This window comes from Capsicum annuum, chromosome 8 (genome assembly GCF_002878395.1).
Source record: "Capsicum annuum cultivar UCD-10X-F1 chromosome 8, UCD10Xv1.1, whole genome shotgun sequence".
In the NCBI taxonomy this organism is placed as follows: Eukaryota; Viridiplantae; Streptophyta; class Magnoliopsida; order Solanales; family Solanaceae; genus Capsicum; species Capsicum annuum.
Window position 1 is genome coordinate 153,216,174 of NC_061118.1, and position 8,382 is coordinate 153,224,555.

Sequence of the window (8,382 nt, forward strand, 5' to 3'; positions counted from 1 at the left end):
AATATTTTATTACCCCAATCCCTATACCCCTGACCCCACCCTACTCCCAATGAAATTATAATTTTTTTTTCTTTTAATAAAAATTAAAGATATTTTCTCACCCGAAACACGCACCCTACCCCCCGAACCCTCTTAACCCCCACCCACCCACACACACAAAAAAAAAAGAACTAACTTTTTAAAATTATTTTTTTAAAAAAATGATGAATAATATTTGTTTGGAAAAAATTTTTGCTCAATACTGAACACGCTCTTAGTATATTTTATTTTATTGATAGTGTTTGGCGATATTCTTTATCAAAATTAAACTTGTTTTTTTTTTAATTTTTTTTTTTTTTGAGTTAGAATTCAAATAAATTGAGGTCAAATGGGCTAAAACTTGGGTTGGGCCGTAATCCACGTAATTTAGGAAAAATGATCTAAATAAACAATATAAGTTTCTAAACTTCTAAAAATTCTCCCACTTTTAAAAAATTACTTAAATCCCAATATTTCATACTTTTTGATAAAGTTGAAATACAAGTTAAAACCTACAACTAAGAAATCGATTCTTTACCAAAAATAACTCATTTTTTCCTCTTTGTATACCTTAATTCAAGCAACAATTTCTATCCAACTCTTCAAACATTAATGGCTACATTAACGTCAAAATTTTGGTTACAATTTTATCCCACAATTTTTTCCTCTTCTTCTTCTTCTTCACATTTTTTAGTTAAGGTATTTTTTTCTCCTAAATTTATCTTCACTTTCTTCTTATTACGTTCAATGATTTTTCTCAAAAATCAAATTAAACAACATCATATTCCTTTAGCTCACCCAATTGATTGTTTGGAGTTTCGTGTTAAAGATGATGATGTTTTTGGTGCTCGAGTTATGGGTAAAACTACTATTTTGGCAAAGAAAATTATCCATGGTGAGGTTATTTCTAGCTGGTTTTCCATTATTGATACTTCTGGTAAACCTTCTAATCCAATAATATTTTACTGCGCGAAGCAAAAAATAAATTGAAACCTCCAACAAAGTCATATCTGGAACCTCCGGCATGTTCAGATCTAGAAAATAATTGGCCGTGATACATATTTATATATGCGTGATATTTTTTTCAACAATATTTATATCTTTATGTATCTATTTTTTTTTTATATGTATCTAATGTTTTGTAAGTATTATTTAAATTATCTCAACAATAGATAACATTTTCTCTTATCTTGTATCATTGTTTCACTATTTATGAATAGTATGTATCTCGTATTGTTTAACAAACATTGATTTAAGCATATCAATAGATACATGCATTTATTGTATCTAGATAATTAATTAATTTGATGTTTTTTTTAGGATCCATTCCGAGTGGAATATGTTATCGAGATAGCACAACAAGATAGTGAAAGTTTGTAAGTATTACATTACCTTTTCATTGTTTTCATTATCTTATACAAGTATATATGTATTTTTAATTCAATTAGTAATCGGTATGTAGGAATTGTGGTGTATTTGTAGCTGTTTATGGCGAGTATCTGAGCGAAGGATTAGGCATTCGCTCATTGGGTATTGATGCTCAATACCATCGCATTAGATATGCCACTCTTTTGTGCAAGTATGGCTCTGTAAAGGCGGAAAAAGGGTACTTTGGTGAGAATGGCGATCCACCAAGGCCAAGGAGCAACTTCACACAAAAAGAAAAAGTTTGTGCTTTGCATATTGAGTAGTTATTTACTTGTTGGCTAGTTGACTGTTATATAGTTTGATGATGTTAGTACATGTTGTCATTATTTTTTTAAGATGCTTTTCAATATCATGGATTCTACCTTATCACCAATGATTGCCATATGACTATTTCAGATTATGATATATTATTATTTTGTTGTACGTTTTTGTTACACTTTACAAAGTCATCATATTTATTATTTTTTGTTACATTATATTAGATACATATTTATAACTATACGTATCAAGTTTATTGAAACATATATAACTAAGTCCAGTAATGAAAGTAACTAACACAAGATTACATTATGCAACATAACGATACACCATACAATTAAATCTCATATTCAATCATAACGTAATTTTCTCTTTCTTAATTTTTTTTCTTTGCAAGACATTTTGTCTCTAAATTGAATAACAACTTCGAGCTGAACGTAATTGTTCATACGCTTCATACTGTTCACAAAATATATTTTTCAATAGATACAAATTTTTTACGAGTATCAATTGTTAATTACGTAACGATGGTCTTAAGCAATATGTAAGCAATTTATCAATGAACGTTCAGATAAATCTTTTTATATCATTTAGTTACTTTGAATTAAATATTAAATTCACAAATACATAAGAAATTCATTAAGCTTCTTAATGTGAACATTTTTTTTCATTAGATACATTTTTTTATTTTTATATGTATCTAATATTTTGTAATTATTATTCAAATTAATACAACAATAGTGTAACGACCCGGGACTACCCCCTAGTCGTCACACGGTGTTTACGATCCCGAAGGACCACAAGCTAACCCATGACTGATATCTGTTGTGAGCACTGAATAATAATACTGTAATTAATGCAAAAAATGAGCTGAAATTCCATAAGGTTCAAAACATCTGAAATACTGATAAAATATAACAGTTGTAAAACTGAATACTGTCTGAAAATCTAATCTAAAAAGCCTCTAACTGAATCTGTCTAAAAGTGAAGTTGATAGGACAATCCCCCAACTAACTTCGATTACTGAGCTACTGCTAAGTTCTGCTATTCGTGATACTACGGAGTTTATTCTATAATTACTATGACTCTAGGTAAATAGCTAGATTGTCGGGTATTAAATATCCCCAGGACTCAATGGTATGAAAAGTAAAGCAAAGCATCATCTTGAATAACATAACAATGTTCACTTGGTCATAATTCATTCATAGAGACATTTCATCAAACACTTGTAATGCATTAACATGTACATGAATAGGGAGTACATGTTAGCATGCTATAATGACATTATTTTATTCTCATAGACAATTTATCAAACTCATGAGAAGCATACTTGGTTCACTAAATCATAAACATTTAGGGTTAACATGGTTACAACAATCAACTTGCAAATTAAAGGGTTTATTTTGAATACCATGTAATTCAACACATACTAGAATCAATTCTTGGAACTTGTAATCTAAATCATGGATCAAACTCAAACAACATTATGAGCACAAATTCAATCTAATTCAAACATGGAAATCATAAATCATAAATTTTGTATTTAAAAAAAAAAAGATTCTTGGGCTCTATGGAAGGTAAGGATCCATGAATGAATATCTAACATACCTAAAAATCTAAATTCTTGAAGTTTTTGAAGACTCTCGGAGAGATTCTTGAGATTGCTCTTGAAACTTGGGGGCTAGGGTTTTCTATCTTTGAGAGAGAATTTCTTAAATTAGTGAAAAGTGAGTTAATATTGACCTAAATACGTTTTTAGGAGTTAAATCCTACATCTGGGTGGATTAAATACATGAGAAAAGATTAATTTAACCTTAAACAAAACTTTAATTTTTTGTCAAAATTTTCGATTTGGGGCTCTAGTGCGACGCGGCGCTATCACACCGTGTCATTGGAAACTGACAGCTAGGAACTGGGCTGACAGCGCGACGCGGCATAATCGCGAACCCTTACTGGATTTGGACAATTGGAAATTAGAGGTCCTCCGCGACGCGGTGAGATTGCGGAGTCGCACTAAAAATTGACAATTGTCATTTGAACCTATGGCGCGATGCACTACTAACTAAAATGACGGTGTTTTACGACTTGAACTTAAAATAGCCATAACTTCTTATCCGGTTATTGGATTTGGGCAAACTTTATATCATTGAAAAATTGACTGAATATCCTACAAGATGATGGGTCTAAATCTGGGAAATTCTGCCTGGAACAAAAATTCTACTTAGGGATTCTTGTGTAGTGGAGACTAAACTGAGCATGAAAATTATGGGGTATTACAATATATCTCCCTTGGGAACATTCGTCCTCGAATGTGGCTAATTAAGCTGAGAGAATACTGGAAGACTAAGTCTACGTACTGAACTAGACTTGCACAACTGAAGCATGATTACGTGACTGGTCTGATAGACTAAACTTACATACTGAACATGCATATGTGATGTAAGATTACATGGCTAAAACTGATTCATGAAATATATGACTGACATGAGAATAATATTGGATGGTAACTGATAATAAGTTTGTAATGGTATTGAATATGAGACTGAGTAGGTTTAAGAAAGACTGTAATGATGTACGAGACACCATATAACTGAAGGACGACTGAATGAATTCGACACACTACTGAGGCCTGAGGAACACATGACATAAACTGAACTTCACAGACCATTAAGAGTGTAACATGAGTCATGGGAATTGAGCATACTGGAAAACATGAATATGTGTATCATGAACTTCATAACCTGAGTTTGGAATTTCTTGACCTGAGTTTGGAATTTCTGAACTTATGGAACCTGATTCGTACTACAGAATGAACTGGAACTCCTTATACTAGGAACTGTAAGCATGCATGGTCTTCTACCATGACTGTACTACCATCTCTCCCTTAGCTTAAAGTCATGTTCTAAGTCAGTGGGTCACTAAATCAATAATCCTACTATTGTTTCAAGGTTCAACCTTGGAATGAACTACTATGTAAGAAATTACAAAAGATAGAGAAGCTCATGGATCTAATAAGGCATAAACATATAAGTGGGAGATTTACAACTTACTAGTGGCCACATCAGGAGGACTTTCCTGATCCTATAAGGACTGAAGTGCATAAAATCTGCTTAGACGCTGACCGTGGGTGGCACTAGAAGGGGGAGCCCTACTGATTCGGGCGACTGGACTGAACTGGTGACTGATGAAGCTAACCTTGATGGCGTATATCCCTACCTCTCTGAGCATCTACTCGACACTTCCTGGGCCTATGTCCTGGTTTCCCACACCCATAACAAATATTACTACTAGGCCTACACTCTCCTTGATGGGTTTTTACCATACTCTCCGCAAAATGAATTAGTATGGCCATTGCTTACGCTATCCTGGGTCATCGGTCTACTGGCTGAGGATGGAGCTAGCACTGAGAACTTTGGATGAAACTGGGAACAGTTACCACCATTTGACTTAGGCTGATTGAAATTAAAGTTATCTGTTCTAGCCCTCTTATTCTCTCTTTCCTTCTTCTTAAGCTTCTGCTCCTCAATTTGTTGAGCATGGACCATAAGCCTAGATATTTTCATCTCTTTAATCAACATTATTGTTCTGCACTCCTTAACTATACTATCTGATACTCCAGATACAAACTTGCTCATTTTGGACCTATTATCTGCTACTACATGGGGAGCATACCTGACTAACTGAGTAAACTTGAGGGAATACTCTTTTATAGTCATACTACCTTGTCCGAGATTAATGAATTCTAACACTCTGGCTTCTCTCAGCTCTAAGAAAAAGAATCTGTCTAGGAAGGCAGTAGCAAACTCTTCCCACTTTACGGGCTCTGCATTTGTACCCTTGTCTACCTTTCACTACTTAAACCATGTATGGGCTCTATCTTATAGATGATAGGTGGCTAACTTGGCACTCTCACTAGAAGTCACTCCCATAATATCAGTGACTTTTTAAACCTGATCGAGGAACTTCTGTGGGTCCTTTTCTGACTTAAATTCCATAAAGAAAAAAGGATTCATTCGAGTGAAGTCCCAAATTCTGGTTGCAGTAGCATTGTCCATTGAGTTGGCCGGAACAACAGCTAGCCATTCATTCTGGGCTGCGACTGAATTGGCTAGAGTAGTAAATGTAGCTCTGAATTCTGTATAAGAGATGTGCTCGTCCAGGGGATCTGCCTGAACGGGCTGAGGTGCTGACTGATTTTTGGTTCTTCTTTTGTTAGTCCTTTTGGGAGGCATGTTCTGTAAGTAAAAGAAAAAAATAGATTAGACTGAGAGTGTAATTTGAGCTCTTGCTCACTCGCATAACATGATTACTGAAAGAAGGAAAACTTTCTAAAACATCTCATATCCTCTTGTACATAAGTATGGCGCGCTACACACTCATGTACAAGACTCTACGTGATGTGGCTTTCAGACTCCCTAGGACTTTGTTGAATCTTAGGCTCTGATACCAAGTTTGTAATGACCCGGGACCACCCCCTAGTCGTCACACGGTGCTTACGATCCCGAAGGACCACAAGCTAACCCATGACTGGTATCTGTTGTGAGCATTGAATAATAATACTGTAATTATTGCGAAAAATGGGCTGAAATGCCATAAGGTTCAAAACATCTAAAATACTAATAAAATATAACATCTGTAAAATTGAATACTGTCTAAAAATCTAGTTTGAAAAGCCTCTAACTAAATCTGTTTGAAAGTGGAGTTGATGGGATAGTCCCCAAGTAACTCCGACTACTGAGCTACTGCTAAACTGAATACTGAAATAAAAGCATATCCTCGATATATGAGGACTCACGGCTAAATCTGCTACTGCTAGCTGATCTGGCTAAGCGTGGTCAGGAACTTGAGCGTCCGAACATATGATATGAAATATCATAGCACAAGAAATGGGTATGCGATCAATACATAGGAATATACTGGTATACTAAATGAGGTAAGGCTGAATGCATGGGTTTATATGCATAAATAATAACTAACTGAATGATATACAGGAGCTAGATTAGCATACATGGAGGATCTATAATTATTGAACATACAGTGCATACTGTAACTGAGTATACTAAAACTGAATCTGATAACTGATAACTGAATATACTGATAATCTTAGATCACTGATAATCTAAATTACTGATGACTAGATAATTGTATCTGACAGTCTTGATTCTGTAGAACTGAACTGAGTTCTATTCTAAAGACTGAGACTGAAACTAAAACTGTGGGAGTTCTCACTAAACCGATATGTCCCTGAGTAAACTGAGTGGGGTTCAACCTACAACCCAATTGGAAGGGTTCCAGTACCGTACCATGGGTAAAGACACTGTTGTGGTCAAGCCTATCTGACAGGTGACCCTAAACAAAAAATCAAGTCTAATCTGACGGGTGACCACTGGAAGGTAGCCAAGCCTTAATCTGACGGGTGACTCCTCACATCCTATGCTGGCTACGTAGTTTTGTAGTGTGAGAATGCTACTAATGACTCTGCCTTCCTGACGGGAGAAATTGTCACCTCTACACTCGCTCGGTGCTAGTTCCTACTCCTAACTGAATGACACTGACTGATTAGACTAGGCTGGACTGAGTTAACTGAGTTCGATAACTGATTGAGTTCTGCTATTCGTGATACTACGGAGTTTATTCTGTAATTACTATGACTCTAGGTAAACAACTAGATTGTTGGGTATTAAATACCCCTAGGACTCGATGGTATGAAAAGTAAAGCAAAGCATCATCTTGAATAACATAACAATATTCACTTGGTCATAATTCATTTATAAAGACATTTCATCAAATACTTGTAATGCATTAACTTGTACATGAATGGAAAATACATGTTAGCATGCTATAATGGCATTATTTTATTCTCATAGACAATTTATCAAACACATAGGAAGCATACTTGGTTCACTAAATCATAAACAATTAGGATTAACATGGTTACAACAATCAACTTGCAAATTAAAAGGTTTATCATGAATACCATGTAATTCAACACATACTAGAATTAATTCTTGGAACTTGTAATCTAAATCATGGATCAAAACTCAAACAACATCATGAACATAAATTTAATCCTATTCAAACATGGAAATCATAAATCATAAATCTTGTATTAAAAAAAAAAAGATTCTTGGCCTCCATGGAAGGTAAGGATCCATGAATGAACATCTAACATACCTAGAAATCTAAATTGTTGAAGTTCTTGAAAACTCTCGGAGGGATTCTTGAGATTGCTCTTGAAACTTGGGGGCTAGGGTTTTCTATCTTTGAGAGAGAATGTCTTAAATTGGGAAAAAGTGAGTTAATAATGACCTAAATACATTTTTAGGGATTAAATCCCACATCTGGGTGGATTAAATACATGAGAAAAGACTAATTTAATCTTGGACGAAACTTTAATTTCTTATCAAAATTTTTTATTTGGGGCCCTGGAACGATGCGGCGTGAAACTGACAGCTGGGAACTAGGCTGACGGTATGATGCGGTATAATCGCGGACCCTAACTGAATTTGGACAATTGGGAATCGGAGGCCCTCCATGACGCAGTGAGATCGCGGAGTCACACTGAAAATTGACCATTGTCATTTGGACCTATGGTGTGATGCGCTACTGACTAAAATGACGGTGTTTTAAGACTGAAACTTAAAATAGCCATAACTTCTTATCCGATTATCGGATCTG

General features: G+C 34.9%; 1 long non-coding RNA gene across 1 annotated transcript; it reads left to right on the forward strand.

Moving 5' to 3' along the window:
• Window positions 1–1,212: 1,212 nt before the first annotated feature.
• Window positions 1,213–1,869, forward strand: LOC107879810. The gene is made up of 2 exons (XR_007043612.1): window positions 1,213–1,394; window positions 1,481–1,869. It is a non-coding gene; the product is annotated as an uncharacterized LOC107879810 (long non-coding RNA).
• The last annotated feature ends 6,513 nt before the right edge of the window (window positions 1,870–8,382 follow it).